Source organism: Rhinoraja longicauda, chromosome 23 (genome assembly GCF_053455715.1).
Source record: "Rhinoraja longicauda isolate Sanriku21f chromosome 23, sRhiLon1.1, whole genome shotgun sequence".
Taxonomy (NCBI): Eukaryota; Metazoa; Chordata; class Chondrichthyes; order Rajiformes; family Arhynchobatidae; genus Rhinoraja; species Rhinoraja longicauda.
This window is the reverse complement of record NC_135975.1, coordinates 19,801,513-19,815,507: the sequence shown is the minus strand read 5'-3', so window position 1 is coordinate 19,815,507 and position 13,995 is coordinate 19,801,513.

Genomic DNA, 13,995 nt, shown 5'->3' with positions numbered 1-13,995 from the left:
TAATTTTAAGGAAACAAACAAAAATTCTTTGTGCAACTGTTTCCCATAATTTTGCATGCTGGCATCATTCTGGTACATTGTCAATGAAAATGCAGATAAGTTTTATTTCAATAGGACAGGAGTTCTTTGATACCACACATGGAATGCTGCCTATGTTTTGGTCTATTGCTTTAACTTGGGAACCAGAGCAGGGAAAGGTTCCATTACATAGGGACTGTTTTATGAGGAAAGGTTAGAAGTAAAGCCAAGATTCTATTACTTCTGGACTCCCCATCATACCTCGGCTTTAGCTCTGATTGACTTGAGTACTTGGGCACCCGAATCCCTTTGCTCCGCCATGCTAGTACGTTTATAATTCAGGAATGAAAACAGTTTGTGTTTCTTTGAATCTCACATAAATGAAATGAAACATGTCCATGTTTAATTCCACCTGTCATATTTTTTCCTGGTTTGTTACTCCATGTTGTTTTGTATATATCGTGACGCTGCCAGTGCTCCTGAATGTTACCTACCAACTTGATTGTACAAGTCTTTTCTGTTATCCAGCTCAGTGATACCCTATTAAGGATGGTAAGTATGAGCTAAGAAGGGAAAGTTCGGTGATTTTTTAAGGTAAGGCACACTTCGTCTAATGTGCTTGAACTCTTTGAAGTAACAAAGAGCAATGCAGTCGATGGGTTTTGAAAAGGCGAATTACAAAATAGGTCCATTAGCAGATTCACAAGAGCACTACCTGCTGCAAGTTCCTTTCAAAGTCACTCACCAACCTGAATGGGAAATACATCACAGTTGTTAGAGTGGCAAAGTTAGAACAAAACAAGACCCATAGAGGTACAAATGCTTTTAGAAAAGGTGCAGGAATACTTGTGGTGAATGCATATGAATGTTTGAAGGTGTTGCAAAAAGTTTAAAAAGCTTTTAGATATCACATGGGATTCGCCGCTTTATTACGGAAGGAATAGAGCGCAAAAGCAAGGAAGCTGACATTTATATAACATGGGTTTGACATCAGCTGGGCCATTGTATTCGGTTCTGGACAATTTTGGATGGATGTCATGAATTTGCAGAGACTCTCTCCAAGAGAGAAACTTTAGAATCTGCTGTGGTTCTCCGTTGAGCTGAGAAGGTTAACAGGATAATAGAGATCTTCAGAATTCTAAATGGTTTTGAAATAGTAAATAAGGAGAAGCTGTTTTCAGTAGCATACATGTCGGTAACTAGATTACATAGCTTTAAGCTGATAGGCAAGAATATCAGAGGTGACAAGGTGTGCAGAGAATTGTTGTGATCTGTCTGGCACTGCCTTAAAGGAGAGAGGGTGCAAATTCAATAGCAGCAATCAAAATGGAATTGAATAAATACAGAAATGAAAAGAATTACTTGGCTTGGGGAAAGAAAAAGAGAGTAAGATTAATTGAATGAGACCATCAAGTCAGCACAAATTGAGTGGCCTTCTTTGGACCATTTCATTCTGTGAGTCCGGGATACGGAATATTTGCATTCAGATTATTGTGGACAAGGTCACCATTTTTTTGCTCATTCCTATTTGTGCTTGAGTAGACTGAATGCAGGTCTTCCACCAAGCTGTCAGCTAATCTGTGCTTTCTTGTTTGGAGAGTACCTGCCTTCGTTCTGCAGGGGTGACGTGATCTTTCTGTGCTTGTCCCTTTAATTCCCCATCAAACTCCCACTGACCTGCCTGCACGCGGCTTCCTGCATTGCTACAAGGGCCAACATCAATTAATATTTCAAACAAAATTGCAGGATGCTGGAAACCTGAAATAAAAACAAAAAGTGTGGGAAAAATCAGCAGCATCCGTGGAAAGAGAAACAGTTAATACTTCAAAATAATACCTGTTTCTCTCTCCACTGGGGCTGCTTGATCTACTGAGGTTTTTTTTCAACATTTTCTGCTTTTATTTTAGTTCAACATAATCTGGAGCAACAACACCAGACCTTTTCCCCAGGCTATTGCGGCCTGACAGTCACGATACTGAATTCTTCAATTCACTCTCTCTCTGCTCCCGATCATCCATCTTTGCTCAGCTGTTCACACACCCTGACCCACTGGACATGTTGAGTTTGCAACTTGTGTGTTTCTGTGTTTGGATTCAAACCTATTCATTGCCCTCATTTTATAGCTTTAATGAAGAATGGACCATTTTTCACCAACACCCCTCCTCCTCTAACATTCCTCAAATGTTGTTGGGAATATACCATTTGACACACCACACATATTAGAGCATGTTCCTTGTCTTCCAAACAATATCCAACCCATGACACAAGGACCTCTTATGTTTTTTTAATGTTTGCTTATATTTCTTGCAAAAACATGAGGCAGTCCATGTGGATAACCTATTAATACCTAAATGTTTTTAAACAAGATGAACCAGTCTTGGATGAACTTCGGAAATTCAATGCTTACTGTTTCTAATCAGCTCATATTTGTTCAAGTGTGGAGCCACCTTTGTCTAATGGCAGATTCCAATACCTTGCTTTGAAATGAGATTAAAGTGGCTGGGAATCTTTTTCCCTCTTTACTGGTGTTTCCAATCTAAAAGCACAATTGTGAGAGCAAATCTACTCCAGGGAAGACTTATTATAACTTTGGCAGCTTTTCTTGGTGTGTTTTGAGCCTTTTTCAAGACTCTCGTGTTTTAATTTGTTTCGTGCTGATACTTAGCTTTGCAAGTCCCTTTGTGCCAGGTGCCATTGATTTTTTATTTCTTTGATGCTACCTTCTTTTAGTGGCACCAAAAGGTTTCTACGTGATTGTAAAAGGATGTCACTCGTACGCAGAGTCTTTTACTAAATAAGTTTATTAATAACACTACACACATTATGCCCTAGCTGTCCGTGGTCATCACTGGCACTAGAGAGCGAGCTGGAGGTGGGGAAGCTACAGTTATACAAGAGACCATGGGGAGTGGTTAGTAGTGGTGAGGTCACTATGTTAAAGGAACATGCACTGATCTACATCCTTCCTCTTGGAAACAAAAGCGACCACGGCTCATACGCTAGACTTAAACTATAGCAGGGAGCAGATAGAATGCAGCACCACACAGACTACTCGTACCCACCGTACCGGACAGGCGGCCTGACCACTCGCCCAGAGCGGGTGCGCAACCCCCCATCCCCTTCGGCCGAAGGAAGAGCAGGGACGGGTGCGGGTACCGAGGCAGGGGAACCAGGGGAAGGAGGAGAACCGGGCGGCGATACCCGCAAACGCGCAGGCGAAGGAGGGGAAGGGGGCTGGGGCGAGCCGGGCACAGACAGTCGAGACGGCGCAGGTTGGGGCACGCGAGGATGGACGGGAGCAGGAGGCACATCAGGCACCGGTGACTGGACGGGAGGTGAATACGGGACCGCGGGAGGCGGTGCAGGCTCGTTGACCAGCATCAGGTGCTGTCGGGTACGACGGTACACGGTGCCCTCGTAATTAACCAGGTACGACCGTGGAGAGTCAGCATTGCCGACGACCACGGCCAGCCGGTTGTGACCCGAGGCGGACTCCATCCGGACAACCTGGCCAGCGAACAGAGGGGGAAGGGGACGGGACGATTTGTCAAAGGAGCGTTTCTGAATCACTTGCTTTTCGATGATGCGCTCCTTGACAGCTGCAGGGCTGCGAGCCGTTGGTTTCAGGGATTGCTGGGAGACGGGGATGGGGGGTCTAGTGGTGCGGGACATGAGGCGCTGGGCCGGGGAGCCGAGCGCGGGGTCCCGGGTGATGTTGCGGAGGTTGAGGAGGGCAAGGTACAAGTCAGAACTGGTAAACCGACAACGTTCCATCAGTTCCTTCGCGCTGCGGACAGCGCGCTCTGCAAGTCCATTGCTTTGCGGGTACTCGGGGCTGCTGGTGATGTGGCGAAAGTTCCACAGGGTGGCGAAAGCGGCAAACTCCGCGCTGGTAAACTGGCTCCCGTTGTCGGACTGGAGGGATGCCGGGGAACCAAAGGTAGAGAAGTGGCGGCGAAGCTTCCCGATGACGGCAGCAGACGTGAGGGACGGCAGCAGGTCCACCTCGAACCAGCTGGAGTAGGAGTCCACCAGGACCAGGTAGTGTTTGCCACGCCACTCGAAAATGTCGGCGGCAACAGCCATCCACGGCAACTCGGGAGCCGGCTGCTGCAGGAGAGGCTGGCGCTGCTGATGAGGTAGTAGGCGGTTGCAGGCAGCGCAGGCGGAGACCCTGTCCCGGATGTCCCGAACCATGCCAGGCCAGTAAAATTGTGCTTGGGCCTGGGATAAAGTGGCCTCCACCCCGGGGTGTCCGTTGTGGGCAGTCTTGAAGTAGTGATCTCGCAGCGCGGCCGGCACCACGACCTTGTGACCCTTCACCACCACGCCCGCGTGCAGCACCAGTTCATCCCGAACCAGGAAGTAGGGCACGGCACCAGCCGGCAGGGAAGACCGTCGGTCAGGCCAGCCACGGCGGATGACGCTCTCAAGCTGTTGCAGGGCAGGATCAGCGGCAGTGTGTGTGACCAGGGACTGCATCTGCCAAGATGGAACGATGTTGACGTTCAACACCATCAGGTCAGCCGATTCGTACGGATGGCGGGAAATGGAAGGTAGTGGGGCACGGGACAAAGTGTCTGCCACGAACATCTCCTTGCCCTTGCGGTACACGATATCGAAGGTAAAGCGCTGAAGCTGCAGCATCATTCGCTGCAAACGGGACGAGGCTGCGTGGATGGGCTTGTTCAGAATAGAGACCAGCGGTTGGTGGTCAGTTTCGATGGTGAAGGTGTTGCCCAGAACGTAGTCTTTGAATTTGGAGCACGCGAACACCACGGCAAGGAGCTCTTTTTCAATCTGCGCGTATCGCTGTTCAGCAGGGGTCATTGTGCGGGAGGCATAGGAGACGGGCAGCTGCCGGTCGTCATAGAGCTGCAGGCAGGCAGCACCAAGGCCGAACCGAGATGCATCGCAGGTGAGGACGATTGGCCTGTTCAGGTCGAAAAACTGCAAAGTGGGGGTCCGTGCGAGTCTGGACTTCAGGGCCACGAAGGCCGACTGGTGGTGCGGGAGCCAGGCCCAGGCATATTCCTTCTTGGTCAGCTCCCTCAGGGGGGCACTCAGTTCGCTGAGGTCGGGTATGAACTTGCCTAAGTAGTTGACCATGCCCAGAAAGCGCTGCAGGCCGGGCACGTCAGTGGGAGCGGGCATATCGGTGATCGCCGCCGTCTTCTCGGGGTCTGGCTTCAGGCCCCCCGCCGTGAAAACATGGCCAACGTAGGTGACTTCCTCAACGCGGAATCGACACTTCCGTTGATTGAGTTTGAGATTGATCTCACGAGCCCTGTCCAGGACTTGGCGGAGGTGTCGGTCGTGCTCGGCGACGTCCCTCCCGTACACCAGGATGTCATCCACAATGATGGCGCACGGCAACCCGGCAAACAGCTGTTCCATTGTACGCTGGAAAACCTTGCTTGCTGAGTTGATCCCAAAAGGCATGCGGAGGAAACGGAACCTGCCAAAAGGTGTGCTGAAGGTGGTCAGGAAGGAGGAACGTGCATCCAAAGGGATCTGCCAAAAGGAGCTCTTGGCATCTAGGACCGAGAAAACTGTGGCTGGACCGACCTGTGCCGCGACGTCCTCCACCGTCCGCATGGGGTAGTGCGGGCGTTTGATAGCCAGGTTCAGGTCTTTCGGGTTGATGCAGATCCTGATCTCGCTCGCATCCTTCTTGGCAGCGACCACCATGGTGGAGACCCACTGGGTGGGGGCACTCACCTCCTTGAGGATGCCCATGTCCACCATGCCACGTAGTGTGGACTCCACGCGGCCCTTCATGGCAAAAGACACACGGTGGGCCGGTCTAACCACCGGGTTGACCCCCGGGTCAACAACGATCTTGTAGGCACAGGGCAGCTTCCCCAGGACGTCATCAAATCGGTCGGGATACTCGATCAGGGGGTCCATGGGGGCCTCCACCAGGTGGATGTCGCGGTGGAATGAAACCAAGCCAAAGTCCTGGCATGCACGGGCGCCCAGCAGGGTGACATTGTCAGATGCTAGCAGGAGGAACGTGAGGGGCCGAGAGGTCTTCAGAACAGTACAGATAACCGTTGCCTTCCCCACGGCAACCAGAACACCTCCCCCATAGGCATGAAGGCGGGAGTCGTCAGGAGTAACCCTCTCCCCCGAGCTTATCTGCTCGAAGAGGCCAACAGACATAACATTTGCAAAAGCACCAGTATCGACCTTGGCAGGGAAGGAGTGTCCATTGACAGTAACATGCACGGAAGGATCCGTTATCAACGCAGGTGCACCCAAAAGCGAAAACACTCTATCTGGATCGGGGAGTTCCTCGTGTTGGTGCTGGGAACCGGTTGCGCTATCACTGTTCGCAAGGTTGTTTAGACTCCTTCTAGGAGCAGGGACAGGTCTCCCACGAGAACGACAGGCTGCAGAAAAGTGGTTCATTTTCCCGCAGGAATTACAGGTTTTGCCCTGCGCTGGGCAAACGTTAAACTGGTGTGACGAGAAGTTGCAGTTTGGGCATCGGCGAGGGGTGACCGTAGTGGGCGCGGAGGGGTCGACCCTGACCGGCGGGGCATTTAGCCGCCGGCGTCCGGTGAAATTTATGTCATGGGACGCCGGCCGAGATACTGAGGCAACAGCAGAAGCCATGCGTGCAGCATGCACGGCGTCCTTTAGCGACAGGTCAGGCTTCATCAGGAGCTCGTCACGTAGCTTGCAGTTTAGGAGACCGTTGACCAGGACGTCCCTGATCATCTCGTCGGGTGTGATCTTTTCAAGGCGGCACCTCCGAGCCATATGCCTCAAAGAAGCAATGAAGGTGTCAACGTGCTCCCCAGGAGCCTGACGACGCGTGAAAAAGTTAAAACGCTCGATAATGTTATTGGTGGGTATATCACACAGGGCAGTGAACTTGGCCATGAGACATACCGGGTCGTCGCGGTCCTCCGGAGGGACGAAATCGAACGAAGCATATCGTTCCATTGCCTCCGGACCAGCCAGGTTGAGGAGCAGGTGAGCTCGTACTGCAGCAGTTGCATCAGGATGGGCAATCGCGATATAGTGTTCGTAGTCCCGCTGGAAGACCGTCCAGCGGTGCACTATGTCGCCATCGAAAACGAGCGTGTCCGGACGACGACACGAGGAAGCCATAGCAGAGTGGAAGGAGGGGACACAATTGGGAGAAACAAATAATAAAATAAAAACCGGTAAACAGGAGACGCAAGTCTACCGATCTGACACCATGTAAAAGGATGTCACTCGTACGCAGAGTCTTTTACTAAATAAGTTTATTAATAACACTACACACATTATGCCCTAGCTGTCCGTGGTCATCACTGGCACTAGAGAGCGAGCTGGAGGTGGGGAAGCTACAGTTATACAAGAGACCATGGGGAGTGGTTAGTAGTGGTGAGGTCACTATGTTAAAGGAACATGCACTGATCTACAGTGATCACTTGGAGAATAGTGAAAGGGAGTCTGTAAGACCTGCCGGCCTTCTGGGTCCATGTGGTCTTGGATCGTATTTCAGTTAGTGAATTTTGAACTGAAATCAAAGTTTCCCCGTCAAAAATTACTCCACGTAAGTGTAGCACACATGGCCTGCAGGCATTTATAAAACACCAATTCGGCTTTACACTTTAAAATAAAACAATTGAATGTATATTTACATTCCCCAGACATTCTGCAAATTACAAGCCTAACTCCATCAGTACCAGTTCTCTCTATATGTTCCCTGCCATCTCTAATACCACTTTATGTTGAGTGGTCGAACATCCTTCCCCTTGCTGCACCTTTTGTCTCACTGCTTCGCCTGCTCCTGTTAGCCATTATTTACAAAATGCTTCATCATATTTGTTGCCCTCCGCCTTCCTTTATTTTAATTTCCGGCTTGGTACCCAACGCTTTAAGGCAAATTTCACTGTGAAGGGATAATTAAAGTGGAAATTATCTTTACAACATATGTTCCTGAATCTTTTAATGGGCTTGCGTCCAATCTCAATCACACTCGCTCCTTAAAATGAAAACCATTGATGGTTGTTCCAGAAGGCAAAAGTTCTTAGTTTCTTCATTATTGAACATCATCTTTGATCATGGGTCCATATCAAAGGCTTTGCTGCAAAGGGACAATAATAGACATTGGGATAAGGTTGCTGAACAATAATTAGAGCAGAAAGATAAATAGTCCTGGAAATGTATGATCTGTCCACCTGACAGCTTCCATGGTAGGAATTTATAGTTCTGGAATTATGTCCATACGGGTTCAGATCCCACCATGACAGCTTGAGAATTTAAGGGTTTCATTAAATAAGTACTGGAATAAGAAGTCAGTAGTACATACTGTAGGTAACTGGAACTGTGAGCAGCAGCATTACTGCTGCACCAATGGTATCAGATGGTCAACAGCTGGGGGATAAGATGTATCAAGGATGTGGTTAAAGCTTTAGATTTAGAATGCAATACTTGGAATTATGGTATCAACCTCTAGAGATCTTTAGGTTTAGATTTATTATTGTCATGTGAACCAAGGTACAGTGAAAAGCTTTGTATTGCATCCTATCTGTTTGTCTGTTTGTCTGTTTGTTTCTATGTTAATTGTATTTGTAAAGCGCTTTGTGCATGTGTTAAGGCGCTATATAAAATAAATATATTATTATTATTATTATTATTATCTAATGGAATCTCCACATGATACATGAATACAAGCAAACCAACACAAGTGCAGAAGGTAGAACGAAAGGAAGGATACCAGAGTGCAGAATATAATTTCTCAACATTGTAGTGTAACAGTTCCAGAGAAAAAGTCCAATGCCCATAATGAGGTAGTTGGAGAATTGGAAGTGTACCCTAGCTTTGCGGAAGGTCCATTTAGACGTCTGATAACGGAAAGGGAGAAGCTGTTCCTGAATCTGGTGGTACATGCTTTTAAGCTTCTATGTCTTCTGCCCAACAGGAGCAGGGAGAAGAAGGAATGACCGGCATGTGAAAGGTCCTTGATCATGTTGACTGCTTTTCTGAGAAAACGTGAAATGTAGTTTGGAGTCATTGTTGGGGAGTCAGGTCTATATGATGGACTGGGATACATTCACAACTTTCTGCAATTTCTTACGGTCTTGGGCAGAGCTGTTCCCAAATCAAGCTGTGGTGCAACCCAACAGTACGCTTTCTGTGGTACATCTGTGGAAATATGTAAGAGTCATCGAAGAGTTGCCAGATCTGAATTATTGACTGACTTGGCACCCTCTCCAATACATTGGTTGGATTTCATAACTTTCATGAGGCAACACACGTACTGGGCTATGACAAGAATAAAACATGGCTGAAGGCCTAGTATAAAGCCCCGAGATGTGTGGATGATAACACTGTTAACTTTAGCCGCTCTGCTGAGGGTGTGTTTAAATATTTATTCCTTAGATTGATGCAATGAAGCTTTATGGTGGATATTCCACACTGGCCAAATCTGTGAGGATAATTAACCAGAATATGAAAAATCTTTCAACTTCAAATTTAGATACGACTCAGTAAAATATACTATCCCCAGCCAGCTTTCTGGATCCCAAATTGCCATTGCTACATCCCAGATATTCATTCAGAATCCACAAAGAACTGAAGTTTCTCACCTTTTCCACTAGTATCTGTTAAAAGACATGTTTTTTTTTTACTGCACAGCACTGCATCGGTAACTGAAGATGTGGATTCTCATCCAGCTTTCTATTTTGAAGGGATGAGGCCGATGTGTTTGACAAAATGCTTCATCACGGCTCTATGTTTAGGACCATTATTTTCTTGACAAATCAGGTAGAATTTCACTCTGAGCTGTGTCTGACCCATCATTATTACAGATGCTGTCAATGCTAATTTTCCTGTTGCTGCTTAGACCAGTCAAAATTAACTTCCCCGCATAAACCTGACAATGACTGGCATTAAAATGTGTTCCCCATGCAACTGAAACTAATTCCCAGTGTTCTTCTCTCTGGCTACTTAATCATTCCTGACAGGAAAGCTGTTGAACTTTCTGGGTGTTCTAAAGTAAGGTGACCTGCAACATCTTTCATACACTGTGCATATTTATCAGTCTGTCTCCGAGTTCAGGTTTTGACTGTTTAACTGAATCATTCTTCACAAATGTAACAACCGCAGATTGTGACAGGGAACTAGTGAAGGACTGTGATTGTCTGTGTGATGTTCTCTTCTTCACCATTTACTTTTTCACGTTAAAGCTATTAACTATCCGGAAAAATAAATTGTCTCTTATTTAACGTAACAGCTCCAACTGAATAGAACAGAATGACACAAAAACAAAATTACCAAAAGCATGAAATAGGAGCAGCTGCAGGCCATTCAGCCCTTCAAGCCTGCTACTACAGTACTCTGATCATGCCCTTGCCCCATAACGCTTGGTCCTTTAGCATTATGAAATATGCCTGGGCTCCACTGCCTTCAATGATAGAAAAGGCTATACCCTTCTGGGGGAAGGAATTCTTCCTCAGGCCATGACTCCATGTTTGGGACTCCTCATGCAAAGGGAGGAGCCAGCGATGCCCTCGCAGCTGCGGCTTGCCTGCAGTCCGTCTGTCTTTTGTGTTTTTTGTTGTTTTTGTATGAATTGTAGTTTTAATATGGTGTAGTGTTTGTATGTTATGGGGGGGGAGGAGGGAACGGGAACTGTAACATTGTCTCTCCCGAACGGAGACCCGACCCTTGTTTCTGTGTCGTGTCTCCGTTCCCGCTGCGGCCTACCATCGGCCATGGACCTGGGACCACCTGGGGCTCTGGTTCGCAGAGCCCGCGGCCCGGACTCACCACCTGCGGCGCTGGCTGCCTGCGGATGCTGCGGGAGCGGCTGCGACTCGTCTCCGGAGGCTCCAGCGCGGGCCGCGTGGACGTCGGAAGCCCACAGGCCCCTGGGTGGGGGCCGACATCGGGAGCTCCGGCAGCGGCAGCGGCAGCGTCTTCGCCCGCCCCGAATCGCTGGGCTTGGGTCGGCCCGCCGCGGACCTTTCACCGTCCAGCGCGGCCTGCAATAGGCCGCTGGATTTTCTCCGCCCGGCGGGGGCTTCAATGTCGGGAGCCACGACCGCCCCGATGTGGCAACTTCAACAACCTGACCGCGGGGGAAAATGGCAGGGGAAGAGAAAAATACATTGTGGCCTTCCATCACAGTGAGGAGGGACTGGAGGAGACTCACTGTGCTGGATGTTTCTTTTTGTGTGGTGTTAGTTGTGATTGTATGTGTTATTGCATTTTTATTGATTATTCTTATTGGTCTTATTGTTGAACTGCGGGTAATGTTTCATTTCACTACACATTTATGTGTATGTGACAAATAAACGACTATTGACTATTGGGGACATCCACACGTAGCCGTTTTGGCAAGTCCTCTTAGATGTTATAAGATTCTGTGAGACCCCCTGTCATGTGTCTATGCCCCAATGAGTGTAGGCCTAAATGACCCAACTCTCTTCAATCCAATCATCCCAGGAGTCCGTCTAGTAAATCTGTCACACTCTCTGCGAGGCAGAAAATCCTTCCGCAGATAGGGAGACCCAAATTGTGCTCCAGATTAAATCTGTGGAAAGAGAAACAGTTAATACTTCAAAATAATACCTGTTTCTCTCTCCACTGGGGCTGCTTGATCTACTGAGGGTTTTTTTCAACATTTTCTACTTTTATTTTAGTTCAACATAATCTGGAGCAACAACACCAGACCTTTTCCCCAGGCTATTGCGGCCTGACAGTCACGATACTGAATTCTTCAATTCACTCTCTCTCTGCTCCCGATCATCCATCTTTGCTCAGCTGTTCACACACCCTGACCCACTGGACATGTTGAGTTCGCAACTTGTGTGTTTCTGTGTTTGGATTCAAACCTATTCATTGCTCTCATTTTATAGCTTTAATGAAGAATGGACCATTTCTCACCAACACCCCTCCTCCTCTAACATTCCTCAAATGTTGTTGGGAATATACCATTTGACACACCACATCTATTAGAGCATGTTCCTTGTCTTCCAAACAATATCCAACCCATGACACAAGGACCTCTTATGTTTTTTTTATGTTTGCTTATATTTCTTGCAAAAACATGAGACAGTCCATGTGGATAACCTATTTATACCTAAATGTTTTTAAACGAGATGAACCAGTCTTGGATGAACTTTGGAAATTCAATGCTTACTGTTTCTAATCAGCTCATACTGAGGCAGAAAATCCTTCCGCAGATAGGGAGCCCCAAATTGTGCTCCAGATTAAATCTCTTGAACTCCTTTACAGCTTTGGTAAAACTTCCCTTCTGCCGTACATAAATCCGTTTGCAACAACAGAACATTCTGTCTTTCATTACATTTACAACATTAAAATGTATCTGCCATTCATTTGCCTGTTGAACAGCTTGCATATTCCACAATTCATGTCTATCCCTAGTTTTGTAAATAACCTGCAGCTGCCGGTTGTTTGGAGTATTGGTTTAGTTGTTGTTAATTCATGAGTTCACAATTTCACTATTAGAATTAGGCCATTTGGCCTATCGAGTCTACCCTGCCCTTCAATCATGGCTGATCTCTGCCACCTAACCCCTTTTTCCTGCCTTCTCCCCAAAACCCTTGACACCTGTTCTAATCAAAAATTTGTCTATCTCTGCCTTAAAAATATCCACTGACTTGGCCTCCACATCCCTCTGTGGCAATGAGTTCAAAAGATTAACTACCCATTGACTAAAGTAGTTCCTCCTCACCTCCATTTCAAAAGAGCACCCTTTAATTCTGAAGCTATGACCTCTGGTCCTAGAGTTTGCCACCAGTGGAAAGAAACATCCTTTCCACATCCACCTTTCATTATTTTGGAAGTTTCAATGAGGTCCCCCCTCGACCTTCTAATCTCCAGTGAGTAGAGGGACAGTGCTGTCAAGCACTCTTCATAAGCTAACCCACTCATTCCTGGAATCATTCTTGTAAACCTCCTCTCTCCAGAGCCAGCACATCCTTTCACAGATATGGGGCCCAAATTGAGATGTCCATTTAGATTTCCAGGACTTGCAGTCTAAACAGTCAGAACACATGATAATATATTTAGATGCCATATAATTTGTGTACAACCACACGGCAAATTATCTTGATGTTCTTAAAATTCAAATTTATTTGCTCCTTCACATAATAACATTCTTCTCAATTAATAATGAATGCTTGTAAGCAGACCTGTCCCATTATATTTCAAGGGCAGATGACCAAAATCTACTAAATAGAGAAGAATCTACTGTGAAATCATTTGCATTTCAAGCAATTATTCATTTAGCTAAAAGTAATTTCCTTGTTATGGTTGTAACATGAATGGTGTAAATCTGACCCCCGTGCTACCTTGAATCCTGTATTGTCATGCCATGTGTTCTTGCTATCTCTAACTTTGAGAAAGAGGAGGATATCTGAATTGTTGTCACCCTTTGGTCACTGGTTTGGGCGATAGCCCATCTTTAACAGTAAACTGCTGAGATATAGACTTTGAATGGCCAAAACACTTTGCTCTACTGAATGGGACTCTGTTTGGTGAATGATCACCATTGAAACAGTTGAACTGGTAGTCATTGTTTCAGTTTTGATGGTAGCTTTTTGCTTTAAGCCACTGTCACATTCATAGTTGGTGTTGGGCATTGTGAGTTATTGTCTGGTATGATTACAGCTAATTGCTTACATGGACACCTGACAAATGATTTTAGAACTGAGGTACTAGAACTTATTGTGAGAGCTATTGTGAGCACAGCACAGTGGGGGATATGAACACTATAAATACACCACAATTAATAAGTCTCACAGGCACAGAAAAAAACCCCCAAAGAAACAGTTCACTTTTTAGAGGGAGATCCTTTCTCAGAATTCTTTGTGTATTATTGTTTAACAAAGCTTACCATCACTTTAAATAATCTGAAAATGCTTTTCATCTCTTCAGAAGAATCAATTGCTGCTTAGGTTTGCTCCTTTCAATGTCTTCCCATCAAACTTTGTAGCCTGAGAAATG